This window comes from Bombyx mori, chromosome 8 (assembly GCF_030269925.1).
Source record: "Bombyx mori chromosome 8, ASM3026992v2".
In the NCBI taxonomy this organism is placed as follows: Eukaryota; Metazoa; Arthropoda; class Insecta; order Lepidoptera; family Bombycidae; genus Bombyx; species Bombyx mori.
Genome location: NC_085114.1, coordinates 12471480 through 12498288, shown reverse-complemented (window position 1 = coordinate 12498288; position 26809 = coordinate 12471480). Strand labels below are relative to the sequence as shown.

Genomic DNA, 26809 nt, shown 5'->3' with positions numbered 1-26809 from the left:
GTAAAATTAAAAACTATATTGGATTATCAGAAAATTCCGGTCTTCGTCAGAGAAACAGTGGCGGCCTTTCTCTGAGCATTATAGCGCACTGTGATCTCCATGCGGGATTTTAGGGTCGCATGCAGAGGTATAGCTATTCTGATTATATGTATTGTGAAGAAATCACGCTTTTCTGTTCGAAGGAGAGCAGTGAGGGGGACAGGGTGGGGGACAGGGTGGGGGACAGGGTGGGGGTCACGGTGTCATCTAACACATTTGTTTTTTTGCCTCAGGACACGTTTTGTGAAGCTATTAGCGCATAGCATAACGGCTTCTTGTACGTACTTGGTTTGCAAGCAGCAAAATCTGCTTGCTAATTGTATACGAGTATTTTATTAGAGAATTAGAAAATCTACGCTTTGAATTAATTTATAACGATGATCTATGTTAAGAATATCTTCCTGCCTAAATTTCAATTTGCCTTAGTTATTTAATTTAAAAAAAAAACAATGGCGTCTATACTTTCTGTTGCTGTTTTTACATTTTACAGTTTTAACATAACATTTTATCGATACTGTATTCGAATTAAAGTATGCTTGTCGCTTTTATGGACACACCAGGCTTTAGGTAAGTCGGGGAGCATCAACCAATTACCCAGCGCGAAGGGCCCGCTGATAATAATTGAATATATGGTTTATGGCCTGGAGACGAGTTGAAAAGGCAACCAATAAAACCTTTGAACACGGACCATTTCTCACTCTGTATTGTGGTCGAGCGCAATGAGAACTGGATTGGAGATTATAGTTTAGTATTCGCCCTTTGAAGAGCCGATGCTTCGTTTATTGAGTAGTAGAGATTTTAAGCCGGTAATTTTGATAATATTACATTTTTAATGTTGTCATATTGATTTTTATTAGTTTGTTTGGCTTTGTTTTAGGGCAGCGATTCCATGTGCGCTTTTAAACTCTTTTGATTTAGGTATTTAAATTTTTTTTCATGGTGTGTCGGCGTGGATGTCAATCGTAAACATTTGTTAAGTACGTATTTCATCAGAAAAGTTGGTACCCGCCTGCGGGATTCGAACACCGGTGCATCGCTACATACGAATGCACCAGACGTCTTAACCTTTAGGCCACGACGACTTCAAAGGTATTTAAATGAAATATTTTATGACGATCGGACGAGTAGCTCTCACTCCAAAGGTGTGAAGTGGTTGCTGGATCCTATAAATATAGCTGTGATAACACCCACCCTGAACCTAGGGGTCTGTCTTAATTGTATAGGATAACGGATCGCCTAACCCTTCAAACTGGAAGGTGTAACGCGGCGCCATCAAAGCGGGCTCTCGGCCCGCTAAACGAGGGAACCGGTGGTCGTGTCGCTGGCGGCCACCGGTCCGGCGTCCGTGGGACGGTGGGATGGATGTAATGTGCTCTGCGTCAACCCTATCCCGCCGTTTCAATAGCCCCGACTGGGCTCCGGCCCGGTCCGAGGTAGGGCGCCGGTTGTGAGCGGCAGGAGTTTTTAGTGAGGTTCAACTCCCACATACCCCACCTGCCGCGCGGGTGGGGATCCGGCGATTTTCTCCTGTGGAAAAAAAAAAAAAAAAAAACCCTTCAAACTGGAATGGATGATTGGTTCACGTCAGAAATAGACTGGAGAATAGTGGTACCTATCAGTTCGGTCTTACAATACGCAATTAAAAAAATTGGGTCGTGCTTATCTAAGGTACTAGTTTTTTTTTGCTCGTATTAATTGTCTACGTTTCCTATTCATAAATATACAATTTTGAATAATTTCTAGTCGATTGATTAATAAATACAATTTTAATAATACTAATTGATTTTCAAACATTGGTCGCGCTATCAAAATCGATTGAATCGTCATACAAGTATAGTGTACCATTTATTTTCTCTAAGCATTTGATGAAAGCATTTCATAGCATTAAATATTTACGCTATACATCAACTTTGAGTAGTCACTTTTCTTTCGCGTCAGTTTCAGAGAGAATCGTGGCATTATGAATGTAATGGAAATCACGTTCTAGTCTGAAAGAGGACGTTAATCAAATATTTGTTTTGTGAATAATGGTGATCCCACCAGAATATTTAGGTACACCACGACTGGAATTCATTGTCTGTTACTATTCACTGTCTTCTAAGATTCCTTGAGATCTGTATTTCGTATTATACGATTGATGGTTCTATTGAAGTAGACTTGCTCGAAGAAAGAACAAAAGGAAAGTCCATTTGCGCAGTAGATTAAAATTTATCTTATGATGTTTAATGTTATAGCTGAAATTAATTCAACACTTAACGGTAGGCAGCGGCTTGGCTTTGCCCCTGGCATTGTTGAAGTCCATGGGCGACGGTAACCACTCACCATAAGGTGGGCTGTATGCTCGTCTGCCTGCAAGGGCAATAAAAAAAAAACAAGGATGATCTTGGATGTTAGTTATGAAAGAAGTGTTTTGAAGCAAAAACAAGAAAAAACGCAAGAGAAAAATCGTAGAAGAGGTGAATTGTCTGAGAAACTTGAACAATAAAAAGTAGTATCGCGATGGCGAAAAAGCGCGGCGCGTGGCGAGCGCGTGCCGAAGCACCAATTACACATCTCAGCCTTTATTACATGAGCCCTCATTAGAGGCGAATACCACGATGTACTAGAACGTGGATGTGGCTTTTCTATATGTATCAATGTTAAGCTTAAGCAGTTTACTACATCAATTTATTTATTGTGTAAGTTAGTATGTATAGTTTTTTACACATTTTTTTTTTTTTTTTTTCCACAGGAGAAAATCGCCGGATCCCCACCCGCGCGGCAGGTGGGGTATGTGGGAGTTGAACCTCACTAAAAACTCCTGCCGCTCACAACCGGCGCCCTACCTCGGACCGGGCCGGAGCCCAGTCGGGGCTATTGAAACGGCGGGACAGGGTTGACGCAGAGCACATTACATCCATCCCACCGTCCCACGGACGCCGGACCGGTGGCCGCCAGCGAAACGACCACCGGTTCCCTCGTTCAGCGGGCCGAGAGCCCGCTTTGATGGCGCCGCGTTACACCTTCCCCCAGAGCGGTCGGGGGAACGCGGTCTACCATCACCCGGCTTCCTATTGCGGGTGAGCGTGCAGAGCACGCCACCCCTCGTCTGGGTCCCTCCCCGCACAAAACGGGTGGGACCCCTAGCTCTTAGGGGGCCAGGTCACGGATACGACCCCGGTCCCGACCCCCTGCTCGGCGGCGGCGGGTTTCTGCGTAGTGAGGAGAGCTTTCCCTCACTCGCCCCGCCGCCTCCTTCTGCGAGATGGTGCACTCGCAGAAGTCGAGCATAGCCTTCCATGACTCATCGCTGCCAAGCATCGACGCCACGACGCCAGGCAGCGACAAGTCAGGTCCTATCTTTGCGACCAGGACACGGCGCTGCACCTCCCAAGCGGGGCAGACAGCGAGCGTATGCTCCGCCGTGTCCAGGTCGTGTCCACAATGGTGACACCTCGTCGTCGGCTCAGCCCCTATCCGGCGCAGGTACTTCCCGAAGCATCCGTGCCCGGTCAGCACCTGCACCAGACGAAAGGTGAGACGTCCCTCGCCACGATTCACCCAGTCATCAAAGACCGGGTAAACCGCCTCGACGGTCCGTAGCCCCCACGTGGGGTTGGCCAATCGCCTCGACCACGACTCGAGCACGGACCGCCGAGAATGGGCCTTCCGCGCCCGCAGCTCACTCTCGGGGACACGCGCCACGCCCCGAGCACGAAGCTCGCTGCGCCACCGATAGTCGGCAGCGAGCGACTCCGCCTCCAGCTCCCATGGCGGCGTCCCCGCCAAAACACACGCCGCCTCGAAGGAGACGGTGCGATATCCGCGGATGACCCTGATGGCAACGGTGCGCTGCGGCCGGCGCAGGAACCGAGCCATAGTGGCCCGGTTGCGCGGCTCAGCCCACACAGGTGCACCGTACAGGGCCATCGATCGCACCACCCCCGCGTAGAGACGGCGCACAACCTGATCCGGTCCCCCAATATTCGGGAGCAGCCGGCTCAAAGAACCGGCCGTCCCCATCAATCGGGGGACCAGCTCCGCAAAGTGAGCACGAAAGGCCCACCGGCTGTCCAACACGAGGCCGAGGTACTTCAACTGCACCCCGACCCCTATCCGGACGCCTCCAACCACGATGTGGGTGTCAACGGGTGGCGCCCTCCGCGGCCCGTGAAACCACAGAGCCTCGGATTTATTGAGCGCCACGTCGAGACCCAGCCTCCTTATCCTTCCGACGACGAGGGCCACTCCCGCTGTGGCGAGACGGGCAGACTCCCTAAAATCATCCCCCCGGGCCACGACCAACGTGTCGTCCGCGTAACAAATAACGCGGAGGCCCGGGAGGAGGGCGCCCCTCAGCACCCAGTCGTACCCGATATTCCACAAAAGGGGGCCGAGAACCGACCCCTGCGGAACACCACGCACGACCGGAAAGCGATGAAGGGTCCCACCGTACCCGGTACATACGACCGACCTGGCCCCCAAATAGGACCCAACCAGCCGGCGGAGGTAGAGGGGCACTCCATGCCTCTCCAGTGCCCCCCCTATCACGGTCCAGGGCAGAGTGTTAAATGCGTTGGCGATGTCAAGAGACACCGCCAGCGCCACCCCACCCCGAGAGACGGCCTCGTCCGAGAGGGACCGCACGCGAAGAATTGCATCCACGGTCGAACGGCCCTCCCGGAAGCCGTACTGCTCCGCCGACAGGTCAGGCCCCACCCCGACCAGGTGCCGAACGATGCGGGCAGCCAGAATACGTTCCAGCAATTTTCCCGCCTCGTCCAGCAGCACGATAGGACGATATCCGGCGGCTGTATCCACCGGGCGCCCCTCCTTCCTCAACAACACAAGTCTACCCGTCCGCCAGAGCGACGGAAACCGTCCCGACTCCAAGCAGCCATTATATAGCTCAAGGAGCCGGTCCCCCAGGGCACCGAGGGCCAAGGCCAATACCCGGCCGTGGACTCCGTCCGGGCCGGGGGCCGTGTCTTTCGCAGTCATCTTGACAACGGCCACCCGGAGCTCTGCCTCCGTAATACGGGGCACCTCAGCAGGAGCTTGGCCGTCGACGGTGTCAGACGGCCCGCCCATAGCGGGAGGGACAAAACCCTCCCGCTCCTGCGGGAACAACGCCGAAACGATGTCCCGCAGCTGCTGGGGCTGGAGACGCTCAGTCATAGAGGGGGCCCACGGGCGCAACTTGCCGCGTACCAATTTGTATGGGCTCCCCCACGGATCCGCTTCGAGCGCCTCCAAGAGTCTCTCCATGTTCTGCTCCTTGGCCCGCCTGATGGCCAGCCGCAGGGCGTCCTTCGCAGCGCGATATTCGCGGTGCAGCCGAGCTTCCTCCTCCGCGAACGCGACGGGCTCGTCGCGCCGCAGGCGGCGGCGACGGCGGTGTCTAGTGCACCGGCGGCTCGCCCGAATGGAGACCGCACGCAGTCTTGCAATTTCGGGCGACCACCAGGGCGACTGTCGCCGTCCAGAGTGCCGAGAGCCGACCCGGGGCATCGAGGCATCACATATGCGGTGCATCGCGCCCCGGAACCATTCGGCCTCGGTTTCCACATCGACAGGTTGTGGACGCTTGGGCGCCCACGCCGCCACCATAGAGGCCTCCACCAGGAGCTCCCTGTTCAGGAGCTTCAGTGCCCACCTAGGGAATGACCGGGATGCACTCTGCGGGGGGTCAACCCCGCGGGCACCTGCAGCCGGCGTCGGCGCAGGGGCAGAAAGATCGTACCGGATATACCGGTGATCGGACAACGATTCCGCCCCCACCACCACTCTCCAGCCGAGGATGCGCCGTGCGACGGGCGAGCTCGCGAACGTCAAGTCCACGATAGACTCGCCCGTCCACCGCACGCAAGTCGCGATCGAGCCCCTATTAACGATACAGAGACCGACCGCGACCGCCCACTCCTCCAGCAGCCTACCACGAGCGTCCGTGAATGGGGAACCCCAAGCGACAGACTTCGCATTGAAGTCCCCCGCCAGTATCACTGAACGGGGAGCGAGGTGACGAGCGATCACCTCTAGCCCGTCCAGGAACCGCTCGAACTCGACGGTAGGCCGATTCGGAGAAAAGTACACCCCGATCACGACGATATTTTCTAACTGTACCGCGACGATCCCGGGGCCCCTGGTCACCATCGCCAGGGGGGGGACCATCGCGGTTCTTCTGATATGTATGGCCGCCAAGCCATCAACGTCCCCAAACCAACAGTCATCCGCTGGGGGAACGAAGTATGGCTCGGCGACCACAGCCACGTCAATTGACCACTCCGCCATGGTCTGGAGCAACATGTCCTGAGCCCCAGCGGAGTGGTTCAAGTTTCCCTGCAGGAAGCGATAGGTGTGATCCATTAAGGCTGAACCACATCCATCGCTCCCTCCCCTACTCCATTGCCCCCGCTATCGGGCGCGAACGCCTCAGCGGGGGACAAAGTGCCGGCCGGTGCTCCCCCGGCCAACCGCTTCTTTTGACGCCGCTTAGCTTGGCGGCGCCGATTTCGTTCTGCATTCTTGCTGGCCGGAGGGCAGGCCTTGCCCCCGGCCCGGTGGTCAGCCTTGCGCCCGGCCGCCGCACATAATAAGCAATGCGGCGCAGCCGAGCACACGGCCGCCTTGTGTCCAGGCTGACCACAGCGAAAGCACAATCCGCTGCGGTCAACCGTACTCGCGCATTTAGCGAGGCAGTGCCCAGTGCTGAAGCATCTGAGGCACCGCCAGGCGCGTGGTTCGAGAAGGCGCACGCGGGCCGCTATCCAGCCCACGCGCAACCTGCCCGGTTCCCCCGACGGTCTACCGGGCGGAGGAGCAGCCAAGGAGGTGGCCGCCTCTACCGGGCAACGCACCCAAACAGAGCCAGCCCCGGTATAACCGAGGCGCAGCTCGCCTACAGTTATATTCTCCAGGGCGCAGTTGCCCCGGGCGGCAATAGCCGCCGCCACCTCATCCTTAGTGGTGCAGTCGTCCAGGCCGGTCACTCTCAATTCAGCCATTTTGACCGGCCTGTGCACTCGAACCTCTTCCTCAGGCAGAACCGTACGGAGCTTCGCCGCCAGACGCTCCGCGATGCCGGAACTATCGGCACCGGGACACTCTAGCAGCTTGGCCCCATTGGCCGTCAGCCTACAGCGGAGGCCCTCCCCCGCCCCGATCTCGTCCAGATCAATAGCCGCGCGCGCCCGGGAGACTACATCTCCGTATGACACGCCCTTGGCCTCGGCGGCCGGCAGCAGCGTTAAGACCACTGCCGCCGACCGCGGCGCGCGCGACGACTTCTTCTTCATCTTCTTTTTCTTGGCGGCCACAGGCGCTCGACCCTGTTGGGGAGCAGCCTGAGACGCCGCAGTGGCCGGTGCTCCACCCACTTGGGGAGCTGTCGGTACGGCCCTCTTGGCACCCCGCCGGGCCACCACATTCCACCCCTCGTCCATGTTAGACGGGGGCGGGGGCAGCGTACGGGGTTGAGGCGCTTGCGATGTGCACTTCGCGTTAGCGCCGCCCCCCCGCTTGGCTCTGTCTCGCCCCGGGCCCGCCCTAGTGGCTGGAGCCTGTACGGGGGTGGAGCGGGTCACTGCAGCACCCGACACCGCGGCATGTGTAGACGCAGGCCGTTCAGCGTCACTAGCGACAATACGTTTCGCTTCGAGTGCCGCCAGCCCGCCACCCAGCCTTTCCATTGCAGCCTGGACGGTGCGATCGATAATCTCGTCCAGGCTGTAGCAATTCGGTTCCGGCAGGCCCACGATCCGTGGCCCCGCGGATCCCTGCTGCCGCTCGACGGCCGTCGCCTCCCTAGACCGCGGCGACGGGAGACGCGAACGCCGCTGTACCGCGCGCGATGGTGGCAGCACGGGCCACGGGTCGCCAGCCGCCGCTGAGGGACAGGGACCCCGAGGGACCCCGGAGACCAGCGGCGACACCGCCGGCACAGATGCCGGAGGAGTCCGCGACCCAGCGGCACGTGGCAACGCGGGCGACGACCTCGTCGCGGCTACCCGCTTGGTAGCAGCAACCTTGTCATCGGGCCGCCGCTGCGCCTGTAGCTGTGCTCGGAGCCTCAAATTCTCCGCCATCAGCTGCACCACCTGGTCATTGGCGGAGTTTTTTACACATAGAAATTGTTCGAGGAATTGCTAATTTAAGTTTGCTTCAACAATGTTTGCGAATACCCCAGTCAATTTTCTTTGACGTGCGTTTCACATTGTTCAAGCTGTGTGGACAATTTACATTGTACCAGTCGTTAAACTAAGTAGATTTTTCATGACGATTCTGAAATGTCGTAAAAAAGCGATAAGTCAAGACAAACAGGTTGGGTTCTTGAATGAAAGGAATACATTTCTTTATTAATCTAAAGGCGCTGGCAAACTATTGTCAGATTCTTCGATCTTTAAGATCTCTTGTGTTTGAAATACAGCCATTATTAAAATACAGTACAAAAATTTAACAAAGGAGAAAACGGACTTCTGCATCATGAAATGAGAAAATGATTAAGTCAATAAAATTTACATTATTTTGCTCGTTCACGAAGCCCGCTATAGAAAGCAGAGTATTAAATACACTTGACATTGGCGAAATCTAAAAGGAAACGCCATAAACCTAAGAGATAGATAGATAAGAATAACTCAAACAATTGGGTAGATTTTGTTAAATTTGAAATGCGCCCACATGAGAAGCGTCAACTGTCAAATAGAAAAGAATTTTCAGAATCTGCTTACCTAGAAAAAAGTACTGAAGTCTTCTCTTCTTATTTATCCCTTATCCCACTAGCTGGGGTCAGCACAGCGATTTTTTCTATTCCATTCTCCTCTATCAGCCGTCATTCAAACACTCCATCCATGTCTTCTTCGGTCGACCTTTTCTCCCTCTGCTACCCCCTCCCCCCTACCCTGACTCTACCTTGCACTACCATTTCCAAGCATCTCCTAGTCACATGCTCTCTTCTCTGTGCATGTCCATACCACGCTAACCACTATCACGCTAAAAAAAGACTGAAGTAGCACGCAAAAAACCCAGTCGACTTGACAACCTCTTCTTTTCTTTCAAGTCAGCTTATATTTTGTAGCGCTAAGTGCAGTTTTTTGAAATTTCGGGCGAGAAACGAACTAAAACAGTTGTAGCATATCCACATGTATTCGCACATCGCGTGTCATGATTGGGTATGCGCAGCCGAGTGTGGCGGCAGCTAGGTCACCGTCGTCAGTTTTTACATCGAAACTAACTACATCTAGCGGGTTCGCTCGCTTTTTGTACGTCAATGATCGTTCAGGTCGATACAGATGCTAATTCTCTTTGATTAATTACGGCACAGTGATTAATATTGTTTTCTTTCTCTGCTTTCTCTAAAACCAAACTAGAATCAGTGTTATTGATATTCCGATTCTTTCATTAGCGTACACTTTTTTAATGCGAAATGAGTTGTTACTGATTACCATTTCAATCCCGTGTTGGATGTTGCTGCTGTTGAATGCGACGAAGAGTTCGTCATCCAATTTAACCCATTGACACAAGCCACTGAGTTTTTCACCAAATCTTAATAGATCGCATATCCCGGTAACCGTACTCGTTGGACTCGACAAAAAGTTCGCCGTGCAACCTAACCCATAAATCAGCGCGCTGAGTTTCTCGCCGGATCTTCTAAGCGGGTCGCGATTCCGATCCGGTAGTATTTTCATTCGCGAAGCAGCTGCTCTTGAGTTGTTAGGTCTCCTTCGGAGACGCTCGGGCAGCTGTTAGGAAATCCGACCCCTCCTGGCTGAGCCTTTGCTCGCCCACCTGTCCCGGTGAAACTGGAAAGGCCTCCGGTCACAAGTAATACTTCAAACCTAAAAAAAAAATTTATCGCCGCGATTCCGGTCCAGTGATAGATTCAGCGAAGCCAGAATAGTCTCTCAGGGCAATTGATGATTAGATGGACAAAAAAATCAGCTTTAGTGTTAGACAACTAATTAACCATTTTAACCCAATAAACTGACAGACATGGCGCACATAATTCTTCATCATTCCTTGCCAAGTATGACAGCGAACTATCTACTTATATGCAATGATTGGCGGTTGACAAAAAATTATAAGTACGCTGTGATCACCGACCCGAGGCAAATAGTGGTTACGAAGCCGGCGGGGCGCGCATCCGGCGAAGAACTGAGGGTGATTTACTGAACCGCTTTTTACTATTACTAATTTGTCTATGTTTGCAAACGGGAGAGAACAAAACGGGTGGTAGGGAACGTTGTTAACTTGTGACAGCTGTTGATGCCGTCTGGTAGATTTCTGTAGGATTCTTCAACAGAAAAGCCTTAGATTTAGGCCCAAAATGAATTGGGTGACAAGGGATTTATAGTGTAAAAAATATAATGTAAAAGCATATGACTCCTTTTTGAAACAAGTTCTCAGTGGCAATGGATTGGTTTTAGTCCTGGTATTGCTGACGTTATTGATCATTAGGAACCAGATGAGCTTTGAGCTTGTCTATCCACTGTTTCTGTTTGGTGTGCGTCAAAAAAGCTATGTATCCGATTTCTTGGCCATTTTTATAAATCATTTAACCGTATTTTTGCTCTTATCCTATATTATTTTCGATGGGCGAAGCAAGTCTGCTTATAATGTTACATAGGTATTTGGCTTGACTTTTCTACTGGTATTTATATTTGCAACGTGCCACAGGGGGCGACTTTTCCTGTTTCTTCTTTTGGTGTTTCTTTTACTCCATCCTTTATCGGTTCTATGATTTGTATTTTACCACTATGGACATTTACACTGAAATTTAAATTTTCAAACAACAAAATGATAACAAAAATATTAAATTTTAGGTCATTTCCTGTATTTTCATAAAAAAATGTTAAAGTTACAAATATGAATCATCTAACCCAAGTAAAATGTAATTGTGGCATCAAATTGGTGTCTCAATGTGGGTGAATTCGTTGTGATGTCTATTGGCTCCAGTAACCGCTTAAATGTCAGTTTTAAGCGAGCTACCCGTAATCGAGAGCTTTGTGCCTACTGAGTTTCTCATCAGATCTTCTCAGTGGGTTCCATCCGGTGGTAGATTCTGCGAACCACTGTTATTGATAGGGCTAGTGTTAGCAACGCCTCCTGGTTTGGGCCCCGAGAGCTCACCTACACCGTAGGATAACGCTGAAATAGCCTCTCAAGACTATCAGCTTAGGTAAGAAAAAAAAGAGAGCTTTGGTTAAAACGTTAAATCTAACACGGGTGACAACCATGTAAATGCATATACAGCTAATATTTAAACCGAAGATTGGTAGTGGTTGTGAACACGCTTCGGTCGAGCTATTTCTGCCGCGAAACTGTTACAAGTTGCTAAATCAGGATACCTTAACCTCCTGGGTCATAGTCCTTGGGCGCTATTACCATTAACAGGACCTATTAGAAAAATTGGATATTGTTACTTAACGTAAACAGAGGAATTGTTATTAGTAAAGCAACTGGTTGAAACCAGATTTTAATTTACTAACGTTCACATGTAATAGGGCACCTTTTCCAAATGTAAACAGTGAACATAACTTGTTATCATAGATTAAACTTAATGAGTGAGCACACGAACAAAACGATATAAAAATGTATAAAAAAAAAACTTGCCCGTTTTTGTAAGATAATATTGCTAATCTAATTAATCACGGCTTTTTAGAGATAAAGCGACCCGTTCTCACTTTGTTCTCTTCGGAAGTATTAGGTTAAATTTAATTGTATTTTTGTTATTATGTTGGAAGTTTTGTTGTCATTATTGGCTATATTTCACAAAAAAGACTTTTCCGTATCGTGAATGAGCACATACCAGCAACTTTTCCCGACAGTCAATAGGCATTTATAATAAAAAACGCATGATAAGTATGTTAGTAAGTAGTCTTTTGTTTCCAAATTAATAACTCGTTGTACATTTTAATAATAATACTATCAACTAATAGGTACTTCTTCGGATAATGATACTAAATGCTACGAAGCCAGTAGCAACATTGCAACATGAGGCTCTGTAATCGCAAAACGTATTTTAATAACAGCTGTTCCTAAATTAATAAAAAATACACCCGCATTTCAAACACGCGCCTTTTGTTCTAATAAAACAAATCAAACAAATAAACTAGTATATGTACTCGTGCCTAATCAGAACTACTGACACAAACAGCTTTATAACAGAGCTGTCATGACATACGCCGTTTGCAATTTATTTTGACATATTGGGATGTCTATGTGTGGTCCCGTTCGTAATACAGTAATGTTTGACGATGTAACTTAGTTTCGTAATGGTACGGACTTAGCATTCAACTGGGCTGTTTGGTACCCGGTTTGTTCTGTTGGAGTGATCGTCTGGGTTTCATATGAAAAGACGAAGATTTGCAAGGATAGTTTTGATGTGAAACATCTATAGCCGCACGTAAAACCGATTTCTGGCGTGGCGACGCATGCCATGGCGACGCGTCGCCATGCGCAATCAACTGTGCGATTCTGTCCCACTGGATCCGGCGTTAAGCCATCTCTCTCGCTACACTGAGCTCGGATACCTATAGTGTATACTCCGTAGTGTATACAGTGTTGTTTACTGCAGTACACATAACCTGTGTTTTACTTGAAAACAAATTATTTTTTCGTAATATTTTATTTTATCATTATGACATATTTAGTTCCTATCATAATCTGTTCTTTTCTGCATATTACTTTTACAAAATAATGTCGATGTTTCACATCTGCCAGGCGTCCCGTGACGGCTCACATTTGTTTTTTATTCAAACGGCGATACACATTTGTGTCAGTGATCATTGACCACTACAATAATTGACATTGACACATATTAGGCGAGTAACAGCTGTCAGTTAGTATTAATATAAAGATCCGTTTAGGAATTACACAATTCTAACATGTTCCGCTATTGGGGGAGCCCTCGGCTTATCTGGTAAGTTAATAGTTAGCAGTTGAAGTCGTAATTACGTCTGACCGCTTCGCGGTAGATTGGCAGGGTGGCGGTTGGTACCTACACGTGCGGGCTTCCAATACACCCTAACACTAACATAAATGAAGTAGAAACTATATTACAATAAGCGACCATCCTACCGTTTAAGGATCCGTTATCCTTTGTGGGGTAAATGAGACGATCCTGTACCTTACTAAAACTGATGCCTTGATAAATGAGACGTGAGTAGTTCTCTCAACATTGCTGTTCCCATTGACACAGACCACCGAGTTTCTAGCCGGATCTTCTCAGTGGGCCGCAATTCCGATCTTGTGATAGATTCTGTAAAGCAATGCTTTTGCTAAGGCCGGTGCTCGCAAATTCTCTCGAGCTTAGCCCGTGAGTTCACTTATAGGTTCGGGCGTATCTGTAATAGCCCTTGAGGCTACCAGCGAACAGGTTGGGAAAAACATCGATGTTAAGATGAACAGATGACATTTAATGCCGATATAACATAGCTCACATTGAAAATAATAAATAAAGTGTAGGAGTAGGTTGGTAGGTAGGCGTTGGCAGGTCAGAAGGTTGCGTGTTCAGATTACGTCGGGGTCACCGGTTTGTAGGTGTACAACAAAGGAAAGATCTTCCACCGAGCAATTGCCATTGCTCGGTAGACCGACGGTCCGAATGTTGTTCGGAACTTGTATATATGCAGACTTATCTTGAAGATGTCGTACGCGAAATTCAGGCATCTGAACAAATATCTTGTGTTCTGTCATGGCTACCGCCACAAAAGCTTATTTATTTATTAATTTAGTAATTTGAATAGTTTGCTCCCGTGTTTTGCAGCACAACGTGTTTACTGCAGAATTACCATACCTTACCTGGGTTCTCGGTCGGAGAGTGGACGTCGGACGAGAGTCCAAGGAAGTCGTTTAGTGGATGAGTCTTAAGCTTCTTTGGCCCGGACCTTTAATAACATTGGCCACAGAGTTCCACATATCTCGCGTGCCCCTTAGACGCGGGAACTTCGAAGGATGTTCGACTCCCGACCGAAAAAAAAAACCTACAACAAATACCTAAATTTGAGCTGCTTTATTCTTTTTATTTATTTTATTTTTATTGCTTAGATGGGTGGACGAGCTCACAGCCTACCTGGTGTTAAGTGGTCACTGGAGCCCATAGACATCTACAATGTAAATGCGCCACCCACCTTGAGATATAAGTTCTAAGGTCTCAGTATAGTTACAACGGCTACCCCACCCTTCAAATCGAAACGCATTACTGCTTCACGGCAGAAATATGCGGGGTGGTGGTACCTACCCGTGCGGACTCACAAGAGGTCCTACCACCAGTGAAACAAAACAGAATACAAATTTAATTGTAGAGAATTCCCTACCCTGCGTACGGCTCTTTCAATAAGCGAAGACAAACGGCTATGTGGCCCCGGCGTATGGTAATTGAGATATTTGACTTATTCAAGATCAGCGAACCGTGATGACGTAGATTTATGAATGAAAAGAGAATGTGGATAATATGTGTTTTATTTAATGAATTATAATAAGGTATTTCCTAAGTTTTTCTCGAAGTTTGTTAATGAAGAATCTTTTAGATGGCATCACTAATAATTTTTGTGTGGGTTTTATCCATTTTCTCGTTTTAGCTACTGCACTACGATCATAAAATTTTCGATTCACTTTCTTACGTTTATAAAAAGGACATAAGTGCGTTTCATTCGAAGTCGCGTGTAAAATCTAGTACTAAATCAAGGTCTCTTGAAGAAAACAATTGATTTGTTAATGACATTTTAACCCATGGACCTTCTCAGTGACCCAATTCCGATTGGTTTTTAACCTTGTTCAAAAAAAGGAGGAGGTTCTCAATTCGATCAGTTTTTTTTATATAAAGTGTTTTTTTTAAATCTAGTGCTTCCAGTGTTCCATTGTAACAAGTTAATAATTAAATCTAAACATTAAAAAGTTGCGATTAAACCGTAAAAGTGGTCTCCTCTGTGTTTGTTTGTGTTTATTTGTTTGTTGTAAATTATGTATTTCAGACATTGAACCAACCACAGCGTGATTAGGAATTCACCGTTATATTTTTGCATACTTACGCTACGCACAATCCGGTTATTGTTTAAAATGAATTAAAACCCGTTAATCATTAATTACTAACTAACTTTAAATTTGATATTTATTCAAATTTCGCTTAACACGTAAACACTTGGGAGAAGTTAAATTTAAAAGCCACTTCGCCATCTGTGCTCCCACCAAAATGGTATAGTCTAGAATTGTTGCATAATTTTACTTAACCAGCGCTGTGTACGCGTAATGAAGTTTCCCAGGGAAGAAGGTATTTTTGCAGAGCGCAGTTTTCTGCGGCAATTACTGGTCGCATATATCACACGGGGGGCGGTAGTGGGAAGGGACAAAAATTGTGCTTCTCCATTTGTATTTGTTACATTTTTCTAGACATATTTGTGACTTTATTGTTAAACTAGCGGCCCGCTCTGGCTCCGCTCGGGTCTTTAACAAAAATTTCAACTATATTTGACGTTGTTTTATTTTTTAAATACAAGAACACTTATTGCGTAATAACTATAATAGTTAGTCATATGCGCGACACTTTTTGTAAATAATAATGTGTTCTACTAAGTCGTAGTACATTATTTTATTCTATCACCAATAGTTTTCGTAGGGCACGCGATGTAAAGAATATTTTAGGTAATTTTTTTACACCTTGGGTTACATTATTGGAGTTTTCGTAAGGATCCCTAATTTTTTTCAAAAAAGATTATAGCCTATGTTACTCGGGAATACTGTAGCTTCCAAACAGTGAAAGAATTTTTCAAATCGGTTCAGTAGTTTCGGAGCCTATTCAATACAAACAAACAAACAAATCTTTCCTCTTTATAATATTAGTATAGATTAAATCTGCACCATAGTGCGCATTTACTGCAACTTTTTTTTAAAATAAGTAAGTGATTTGTTGTAATTAAAATTTCTTCGCGATTTTTTTTTGAACGAATTGACTAGTTTATCTGAAACAGATCTTTGCGCCGGTTCTACACAGCGGAGACTCGGACATCTGACATCCCAATGCACTCAACGGAGCCGATGTTTACGAGTACGTTGTCGACACGCGGATACAATGGACAACGACGCGTGAGAACGACGCTGGACTAGACTTTCCCGTCTGGTACATATACTTTAATGAGTATGTGCATCGAGAATAAAGACATTTTTATAGTGTACTAGCTGATCCGGCAGACTTCGTAGTGCCTCAATCGATAAATATAAGACCTAAACTTTTGTATAAAATAAACATAAAACAAAAAAAAGGAATCCGTCCGACGGAGGACACATCAAAGGGAAAACAAAATTGTTATTTTCATTTAATTCTGAGAATTATCATATTTATCTAGCTTTTAAACCTTCTCTGGACTTCCACAAATAATTCAAAACCAAAATCAGCCAAATCGGTCCAGCCGTTCTCGAGGTTTAGCGAGACTAACGAACAGCAATTCATTTTTGTACATATATATATATATATATATATATATATATAGATTATGCTATCTCTTATCGAAAATGGAAACTGTTAATTAGTTGAACTCGGCATCAAAATATTAATTTTGTCATACTACCCGTACTCGCCCGCTTCGCTGGGCATTTAAAATTAACATTATTATTTATTGTCATTATTATTAGGGAGTCCAACACTCATATAAATATTAGCCTATCCATTAAGTACATGTATTTTCTACATGGATACCAAGTTTCAAGTCAATCGGATGCATGGTTCAGTAGTTATAACGGAACGTCCGTAAAAACCACTGTAGATTTATATATTTGTATAGATTTATAAAAGAGCTCGTAAATCTGTAAAGAGAATGTGTGTGCTCATCTCGACACATGAGGTCGAAATAATTCCTAATGAAAATTGAGAAAATTTTAAAATGCGCTTACAACAGCATTCGATAGATGGCGTTATTCGTTGTTATGAATTTTAAAATAGTTATATTACATGTGCTTATTTAATAATATTTCCGTATTTATGGTACGGTTGTGGATACACTAGAGACACAGCTGCCATCAGTTTGTGAGCCTTCATCTGATGGAACTATGGAATTTGTTAGCACACCTTCCCTATCACTCGGAGCCCTGGAGCTTGCTCATTGTCCTGCTCTTATCAGCAAGAACAAGCACGATCCTTCCATGTCAATGATATAATGTCATAGCGTTTCTTTGCACGATAAAGCTTATTAGTAATTTTATAGTCTATACCGCAATTGCATTTAAGCGAATCTGCACCACAGATTATGCTAATAATTTTTAAATGTAAATATAATATTAAAAGAATAGCAAATCGAACGCCTCCTCAGCTTTTATAAAAAAAAAAAAAAAGTTGCATTTGTAGAGAATTGTAAAATAGTGTCATTACCGTTATTAGGATCGTTTCAATTCTTTCTTTATTGCTAGTTGTGGTTTATGGTCCCGTGGCCACGCGTCTGCGCGGTCTCCCATGACGCGTCTTGTAGTTTTGGGCGGGAAAACGTAACTACGTAATGAACGTGTTCCTTTTTCAATTGCACTTGTTTTTTTTTTATAACTATTAATTTTAATACACATGTAACAGGGCTTTGAACAAAAAAACCTTATAATAATATATCTGAAGATAAATTTATGCTCGATTTTAGTAGAATTTAAGAAATACGAGCTTAGCGCTATAAATCTCTTTTGTTTTTCAAGATTATAATATTTCACACACCTACTATGACAACGCACTAGCCCTAGTATCGTGCTCGGCTGATTGCGCGGCTACAAGGCGAATCGGCGGGAGATTTATAATTGGAACCCTAAAATCGCACATTGTTACAAAGAAATTAAATAGTAGATCAACCCGTGTTTTTGTTCTGATTAATATAAAGTTATGTGGGCACAATGTGTTGTGTTCTTTTTCGATCCAGATAAGTATGTAACATTTAAGTCCATGTTTTTTGTGCCTTTTCTTTTTGAGATCCAATTTGCAGATATTCATTAGGTAGATAGTATTTATTGTGAATTACTCCTTAATTGATGCATCATGAAGAAAAGGAAACGGTTGAAGGTATTTTCATGAAAATGTGAGATTTAAGAAATCGTTTAAAAAACCGGTGAACAGAATAAGGGTGGAATAGGATAAGTAATAGGCTGATTTATGAATGAATAATGGACGGCTGTAGATGATGATGATCTGGAATGAATTACTGGGTTCGCTTGCTTTTGGGGAGGTGACTTCCAATTTGGGGTAGGAGTGGGGCTTCCTCCGTAGATTTCATGTCTTCGTTTTCACTCTTATACTTCTTTTTACATATCAAGAATGTGTCCAAATTCTATTTCTATACATCATATTGTTTATTTGAAAACCATATTATTTATTGTGTACGATGTTCACGATTGCTCACAGCTGACAGCACTACTTCGATAAGGCTATGCATCATGATAATCGCCTTATCGTTGTCGCCGCTGACTACTCCCCGAATCCTGATCACGCAGAAGCCAGTCACCGTCGACGCCCTGGACACGTCCTTACGGATCCATCAGATCCAATTACCTTTGCATTAGATGCCTTCAGCTCTAATACTAGGAGCAGGTTTAGAGACCTCGGTAACTGTACTCGTCGAACTCGACAAAGAGGTCGACATGCAACCTAATCCATGCATCAGCCCGCTGAGTTTCTCGCCGGATCTTCTCAGCGGGTCGCGATTCCGATCCGGTAGTGGATTCATTCGCGAAGCAGTTTCTCTTGAGTTGTTAGGTCTTCGGAGGCGCTTTGGCAGCTGTTAGCAAATCCCACCCCTCTTCGCTGAGTCTTTGCTCGCCCTCCAGTCCTGGTAAAACTCTCCGGGCCACCAGTAATCCTTCAATCATAAAAAAGCTGACAGCATTATTTTAAATTTATCGATGGATATAAATGTTAACGTTTCCTGTTATTCGCTAACCATTGTTTATAAACAGAACGAAGGATACATAAAGATGTTTGCGTAGAAGACAATTTCCCCAATCACAGACCGTGCTATGGCAAATCATAGCCTGCGCTCGTCAGGCTCTCGGGCAACTTTGCACTACACGACTCGACAATTGTTTTTGTAATGGAATACTAAAATTTAAGTACTTTCTTTTTTATTAGTACTTACATGGGTTCACAGCCCACCTGGTGCTAAGTGGTTACTGGATCCCACGACGTAAATGCACCACCCACCTTGAGATATCAGTTCTAAGGTCTCAGTATAGTTACAACGGCTGCCCCATCCTTCAAACCGAAACGCATTACTGCTTCACGGCAGAAATAGGCAGGGTGGTGGTATCTACGCACGCGATCTCACAAGAGGTCCTACCAGTACCAAACTTTGATCAAATTGCTAGTAAACGGACTTACCGAAGAATGTCACTGTCATGACGTCGCGTGTGCACAGTATGATGTTTGCGGACGGTAAGGTCCTCTCCATATCCCACGTTGTCGCAACGGTGCTCACCCGTTAACGCACACTGCTCGAGTTAACTGCCACCTATTGTGCGTTTCCATTGTGTTACGACTGTTCCACTGATAAGTATGTTGGTATTTATTGTTGATATTGTTGTAGCAAGGTATTTATTTTAAACGTCGAAAATGAGATAATCGAAGAAATTCTGTAATTATTTTTTTTTGCGTAACCCCTTTCTTTATTAACATCGGCAATGCCTTGGGCAAAGGCCCACCGCTGAGTTGCCAGTGCTCTCTCTTTACTTCTGGGGCATTCCCATGTAATGGTTGGTGTAGTCTTTGTTCACCATTACAGCCTTTATTATCATAGCCCACTTGCTGACGGTTTCATTGGTACGCATTGTAATCTTTACAGATTTTGTAGTTGGGTGTAAACGAGCTACTATCCCATTTTTGCCAAAAATAGGCTTTGCGATTCGTTTGGGGATAGGAAGGCCGTTGTGTAATAAAAACCAAGATGACTAGTCGGATTTAGGTTTCAGGCTCCGTAGCCCACTTTAGATCGGGTGGATTATGAGCTTACGTGCATATCATGGCATTAACAAATGTGAAGTAAGTTGGTATTAACTATCGAAATATTTGTACAGGTAAATCCGTCAAAATGGCGAATCTGCAACAAAAAAGAAAACTATGAAAGTGGTCTAGAAACATGAGGCCTTTGCAATGAAAAAATAAGGTATCATTTTAAAGAGAAGATGTTTGGCCCTTAATTAAAATCCGAGAATCTCTGAATGTGAACATCCAAGTCAAACTTCAGATCCCAAGATATTGCACCTTTTTATTGTGTACAAGAAAACGTAAAAGTCACTTAATACTGTTTTGTTCAAAAATAAAAAAAAACCCTTTCCGATTTGACGGTGGCTGATAGCATGAAAATATTTCTGCGAACCTTCCAATGCTTTTCATTCATCTAATACTTTGTTTTTACAACGAAAAATGGAACAAAAAAGAAGCCAGACTAATCGGCAATCGGAATAATAGCATTTTTATAAACACCCCTTTATATACATAACACAATATATTAAATTTCGACGACAATATATTATATTTTTTTGCCTTATTCGCTTAGTGGCTATTCCAAATGCTAGCGGACGGAGGTTTCGTCAAGACTAACCTTTCGCAGCAACGAAAACTGTGACCTATTTAGACCCTCCTAAAGATTAAATTAAAATTTTAGACCGTGCGCTGCGGGTTTAATTTGCGATTCCGATCCGATAGTAGATTCATTCGTGAAGCAGTTGCTCTTGAGTTGTTAGGTCTCCTTTGGAGGCTCTCGGGTAGCTGTTAGCAAATCCCACCCCTCTTGACTGAGCATTTCATAAAAATAAAAAGTTTTAATTTGAAAAAATGCCCTATGCGATTGAGCGATAATGAAAACGTACCTGAACGTAAAATACCGCAAATGGTAGTGGACTGTTTGTATCGACATCAGAGCGCTTGGCACGCGACCCGGAACGGTGCTCGCGCGGTGTCACTACACCCACATATACCAAACTGCTGACGTGAAGAAGATAACAGACTAAAATCGCTCCTAATTGTATGACGGTTCGGTTCATAAATCCAGTTTCTACTAGTGTTGGGGGACCTTGTGAGCCGACTAGGGCGCGATCACTACTTCTGCCGCGAAACCTCTAGGACCGTAGGTCGTAAGACCTCTTGTGAGTACGCACGGGTAGGCACCACCACCCTGCCTATTTCTGCCGTGAAGCAGTAATGCGTTTCGGTTTAAAGGGTTAGACAGCCGTTGTAAATAAACTGAGATCTTAAAACTTATATCTCAAGGTGGGCGGCGGCATTTACGTTGTAGATGTCTATGGGCTCCAGTAACTACTTAACACCAGGCGGGCTGTGAGCTCGTCTACTTAGAACTCATGTCTCTAGGTCTAGGTCGTATTTACATTGTCTATGGGCTCAGGTAACCGCTTAAGATGGGCTATGAGTTTTATGACCGATTATGTTAGCTTTATGACCCCCTATATAACTGCACGATTTGGATGTTAGTCGCAAATACTTTTTTATATGGACAGCGCCTATCGAACTTTTCGTGGAGAAGACGAATTCTAAGGATCTTGGTACAGCTCATTTCTCGGTGGACTCTGAATGTCAATTTACCCGTTTTGTTAAACGACAAAATAAAAAATCAAACGACCCTCGCTAATTTCTAGAAATTATAGTGAAACAAAAAAAAGCTTAAAGGAAATTGTCCATCAGAACGACATCTTCGTGCCATATAGACCTGTAATTATTACACCTCACCGGATACGCGACAAAAACTGACCACTTCTAACTAGTTTATGTATCATTGAGAAAGTGACTTAGTGCTGGGAAAATTCTATGGAGATAAGTTCTTTGGGTAAATCGATTTTATTACCATTATGAGGACGTTCAATATCACTGTCTCTGTTGTGCCGTAGTTGGCGCCACTAGCTGCTGGGCCTAGAATGGTGGTTTAAATATAAATATGTGTACATCAGTCAATCAAACATCAAACAAATTGTTTCCATTTATCAAAACTAAACCATTAAATTAGTATTATTGTTGTTTAAAAAAAAAACCGACGGCTTACATGCATTGTTAATATTTAAAATCAATGACATATATTTACATTTCCGTGATCAATATAACGTTAAGTTATTGAAAAAATAACCATGAGACGAGAAAAAAAATGTAATGATTTAATCGATTTTACTATCTAATCGATTACTACAGTCGATACTCGATTCTCATCACTACGCCGGTGCACGGTTAACTGATGCCCAGCACGAGACACGGTTTAGATTGAATGTTTACGATCAACGAGCTCGTGCACTCACCGATGTTCATCAGAACGTCTAATTTCCGTTATAAATTTCGCATGTTCATACCAATGCATACGTGCGTTATTTCATTAGCTACATAATGTTTTCTGTTTGATGATGCTCCATTTATGTTTTAATTTTTTTTTTCAAATTAAACTAGTATTAAGTGTTTAGGTCATTAGGTAAAAAGAACAAAGAAATAAAAGCTTAGGAAATTAACATGATATTTGATTTCGAATGCTATTATCAATTTAATTTAATTGTAAACTAGTGAAAGCCGGTCATGTTCCGCTGTGATTATCGTTAATTATAAGAAAACAAGGAAATTATCGTGATAGGTTTGTAACTCCAGGGGTCTGACTGGCACCCTTCTTAAGGTTGGGGGCTGGCCATGGGTGGTCTTCCATGACGACGAAATCCTATTAGTGCTTTAAGAGGCGCGATACAAACGCGTCTGAGCAGGTGTGAGCTGAGGAGCTCACGGTTTTAAAATCACTGCAGAGATGTAATCTGGTCCACTCGATTATGGACTTCTAAGAGCTGAAACTCCCGCTTGATCGTACAACGTGTGGAGTGGGTCTAGTCAAGCTGCTGGGGTATATTGGGTGTCGCAGCTCCTCCGTCATAGACGAAGTTCGAGGCGAATAGTTTGACCAGTGTGCTTAGTGCGAGTTTTTCGACGTTTTCGAAAGCGTAAAAGTTAACTTAAATATGTATGCAGTCAGAACAGCGCCCCTAGCGGCAAACGTAGGCAAACGTTTTAACTCCATACAAAATTGAGTTAACTTTTACGCTATCGAGAACGTTAAAAAACTCGCACTAAGCACACAGAAGTCTTCTTTTTCGCACTATGGGCTAGATTACTATCGGACTTGCGCAGTGGTTGGAGATTGAATAATTGTGCGTTGAATTATCGAGAATGACCAACAGTGACAGCTGGATTTTGACATTGTCACTAGGCTCTGACGCAAACCGAACGCTTGTACAACGCAGCAAGGGACAGCGGTGGTCATCTAGAGAAAAAAATGTAATAAGTTCATATCGCAAAATTTGTACCACACGTTTCGTAGGTTGTAATTACAATCGAATTTGATTCACATAATAATAATGATAAACTGTTGGATGGTCCAGGACTAACTTTGCGTCAATCATTAATTAATTACCAGATGATGACCGAGTTTTGCTCGTTTTTTTTTTTAATAACGCCATCTTGTCGTGTCTTTAAAGCGGTTAGTTGCCCTCAATTAAGAAAAATAGTATTATTATTTGCCAATAGATGTCGGGAAGAGTTGATTATTGAAAACACGAATAAAACAACATTTTCTGAAAATAAATCGTAGCTAGATCGATTTATTGCCCCCGAAATCCCCTGTATACTAAATTTTATGAAAATCGATGGAGCCGTTTCCGAGATTCAGATTATATATATATATACATTAATATACAAGAATTGCTCGTTTAAAGGTATAAGATTAATAACGGAACACCTAAAGTTATGCTTCAATATTCTCGGTGCCCGATTAGTTAGGCCTGTGCCCTCTGTTTTGCTTTCATATACATAAATGAATTTGAGAATAATAGTAATTAATGTCATTTTGATTTTGCAAAACACATTCACAACGCACTCGCCCATAATTGGCTGTCAGTGACGTCGGCCGCTAATTATAATTATTCAACAGCATAACAGCGCATCAAATAATAATATGTGATTAATGGTTACATTAAATGAAAGTTACATAAAACAAATCGTTCAAAGCAAATCATAACACATAAATAAACACCAACACTGGCTATTGATTCGGAACTCAATATATTATCTATTCGTATTCATATGAAGCGAATTCGTTTAACGCTTCCAAAAACTGTGCCGGCGCTCATTTATTATCTCGTAGATTTCACCCGACACCGAGGCTGTTAGATTATGTAAATAAAAAAACGAATACCGATGCCGGTGTAAGTTTAAATGTAAATAAGATGGCCTATACGATTTGTTCGTTCGTGTGTGAAAAATTAATGTGTATATGCACGCTAGGCGAATCGCTCGAGGCCTAATGACCCGATCTCCTCTTAAGATTTCAGAATACAAACTCGAAATGTGACTAGGAGATGTATGGAAACGGTAGTGCAAGGTAGAGGGGATGAGGTCGACCGAAAAAGACACGGATGGAAAGTGTGAATGACGATATAAGAGACAGAGGAGTTAGTGTTGAGATGACGGCTGATAGAGAAGAATGGAATAGAAAAATTCGCTGTGCCGACCCCACCTGATGGGATAAGGTGGAAAGACAAAGAAGAAGAATACGAACTCGAAAAGCGTTTTTTTCTTATGTATTATTTATGTGATACACAGATGAGTAAGCTGCCCATCTGATGGCTAGTGATCACGACTTAATCAATAGCCATCGCAGTGGAGATTCAAAGTTTGAATACAAATTACATTCTGCAAATTTTATTATCATCTATATCTACATTATAAATACATTAAATTCGAATTATTAAAGACGCATAACTAAATGCCTACAATTCAGATACATCGACTGTAAATTCTTAACAGAATTGAGCCAGCTATAGCTTATCCTTGCTCTGGGACAGAATTAATAGCTTATAATGGGTAGGTCGCGAGACTCGAGTCAATTAAATTGATTAACCGTAGACTATGTTCGTCCGTCTCGATTCCTTTAATAACTGTTTGGTTTCACGCTGCGATTTCAAATTCCGTAATTCAAAGTACGACCAAAGGTTTGGATTTAAAATCAGATTTAGACTTATGGAAAACTGTAACACAAAATAGTAGTGTGTATTTGAATAATTTATAGCAATCGGTTTCCTTAATCTGTATTTTTTCTCCGTTGTTAATAAGAAGATAACTTAGAGAAGCTGATAGTAGTTGGTCAGTTTGATGGGAGAAGATCACGGGGACGCTCACTTACCCGCTGGTCTGATCTGGTAAATACGCTCACCGGCCTACCAAATACCCGAGGCTATAGAGACCGCCGAGGACAGGAAGACGTGGGGAAGTATCAAGCCCGCAAAATTATAATTTGTCTAATTACTGGTGGTAGGACCTCTTGTAAGTCCGCACGGGTAGGTACCACCACTCTGCCTATTTCTACCGTGAAGCAGTAATGCGTTTCGGTTTGAAGGGTGGGACAACCGTTGTAACTATACCGAGACCTTAGAACTTATATCTCAAGGTAGGTGGCGCATTTACGTTGTAGATGTCTATGGGCTCCGGCGGGCCCAAGTGGACTGTGAGCTCGTCCACCCATCTAAGCAGTAAAAAAAAAGTATAGTGCATCGAGTGGTCAACATTTCAAACTAGACACAACATTCAGCAATGAAGAGAGCGACTCCGAAGAAGAAGGAGAATAAAAAGATACGGTCTTTTCGAGCAATTAGTACTATTCGTCTTGTTTTAAACTAAATAAAAGATAATTTAGACAATATTTTAATTATAACTTCTACTTAACTTAACGTAGGCATTGGTTCTGGTTGTGGTATGTACATCTATTCGAATGAAAGACCGTACTTGTGATCAACTTACAGGCTACCGCTAGAGGGGCTGTACTAATGGCAGCGGCGAGCGATAAATATTCATCGTGGTAAAAACACGGGCCGCGCACGCGCCCGTCTCTGATGCCAGCTGGCGCGCTTTCTTTCTCTCTCAATAAAAAAATATATTGGATACGGTAGTTAAATTTAATGATAGTTGTATAAAAGAAAATTTAGCTCTCGAAATTTTTATGTAAGTGTGTCTCGTTCTTTGGATTGTGTTCTATTAACGTAATAGTTTACTGATCTCACAAAAAACGGGGTTTACCTATTTTCTTAAAATAGTCTTATGACTATGATATTAATAAAATTAGCATTAATTTGAAGACCACTGCTTTTGAAAACGTTCGGCTTAAAAACGTAAAGCAGTTTACGTTAATTTATAAAAAGAAATCTGCCACCGCCATGTTACTATTTATTATTGTTTTCTACAGGAATTGTAAGCTTTCTGAAATTACGAATGTTTTTTTTTCCGTAGTTTTCCAGCCAGTTAAGTGAAACTGCGATTATTTAAATGCGGTTTCAGTTAAGCAAAATATAGAGGCGTAGGAAAAGTTTTTGTAAATTTTCATTTGAAAGTATTATAATATTTGAAACAGGGGCGTGGTTTTGAAGGTGGAAATAGTAAAATCCGAAATGACGATTTTAACTCTAGTATTTTCATTCCGAACAAAAATTATTATTTTAGAGCTGCTGAAATGAAATTATTCTTTAACAACAAGCTATTCTTTATATTTTTTAATTACCATCATTCTGTACAAGGACTCCGTGCTTTAACGTGGTTAAAAATACATGTGGATGAGTGAAACTGAGTATGTGAACGAGCAATGATTTTTCGTCTAAACAAATGCGAACGAAAACAAAACAAGCAAATCCAACTCAATTCTGTATATATCTATATATATATATATGTCGGCACACGTCAGGGATGGCTGAGCGGTAGGTTCCGTCATCGCTCGTATTTGATTGAACTCAGTTTAGTCAATAAAATTTTTCAATAATA

At 44.1% G+C, this 26809-nt stretch overlaps 1 protein-coding gene and 1 long non-coding RNA gene across 4 annotated transcripts in view; both read left to right on the top strand.

Annotated features, from left to right (window-relative positions):
• The window catches only part of LOC105841829 (polyhomeotic-like protein 3), a 363837-nt gene that overhangs the window by 21396 nt on the left and 315632 nt on the right, over positions 1-26809 (top strand). The gene's annotated exons all lie outside the window — the stretch shown is intronic.
• Positions 17773-20639, top strand: LOC134199292 (uncharacterized). The gene is made up of 2 exons (XR_009973727.1): positions 17773-17904; positions 20044-20639. It is a non-coding gene; the product is annotated as an uncharacterized LOC134199292 (long non-coding RNA).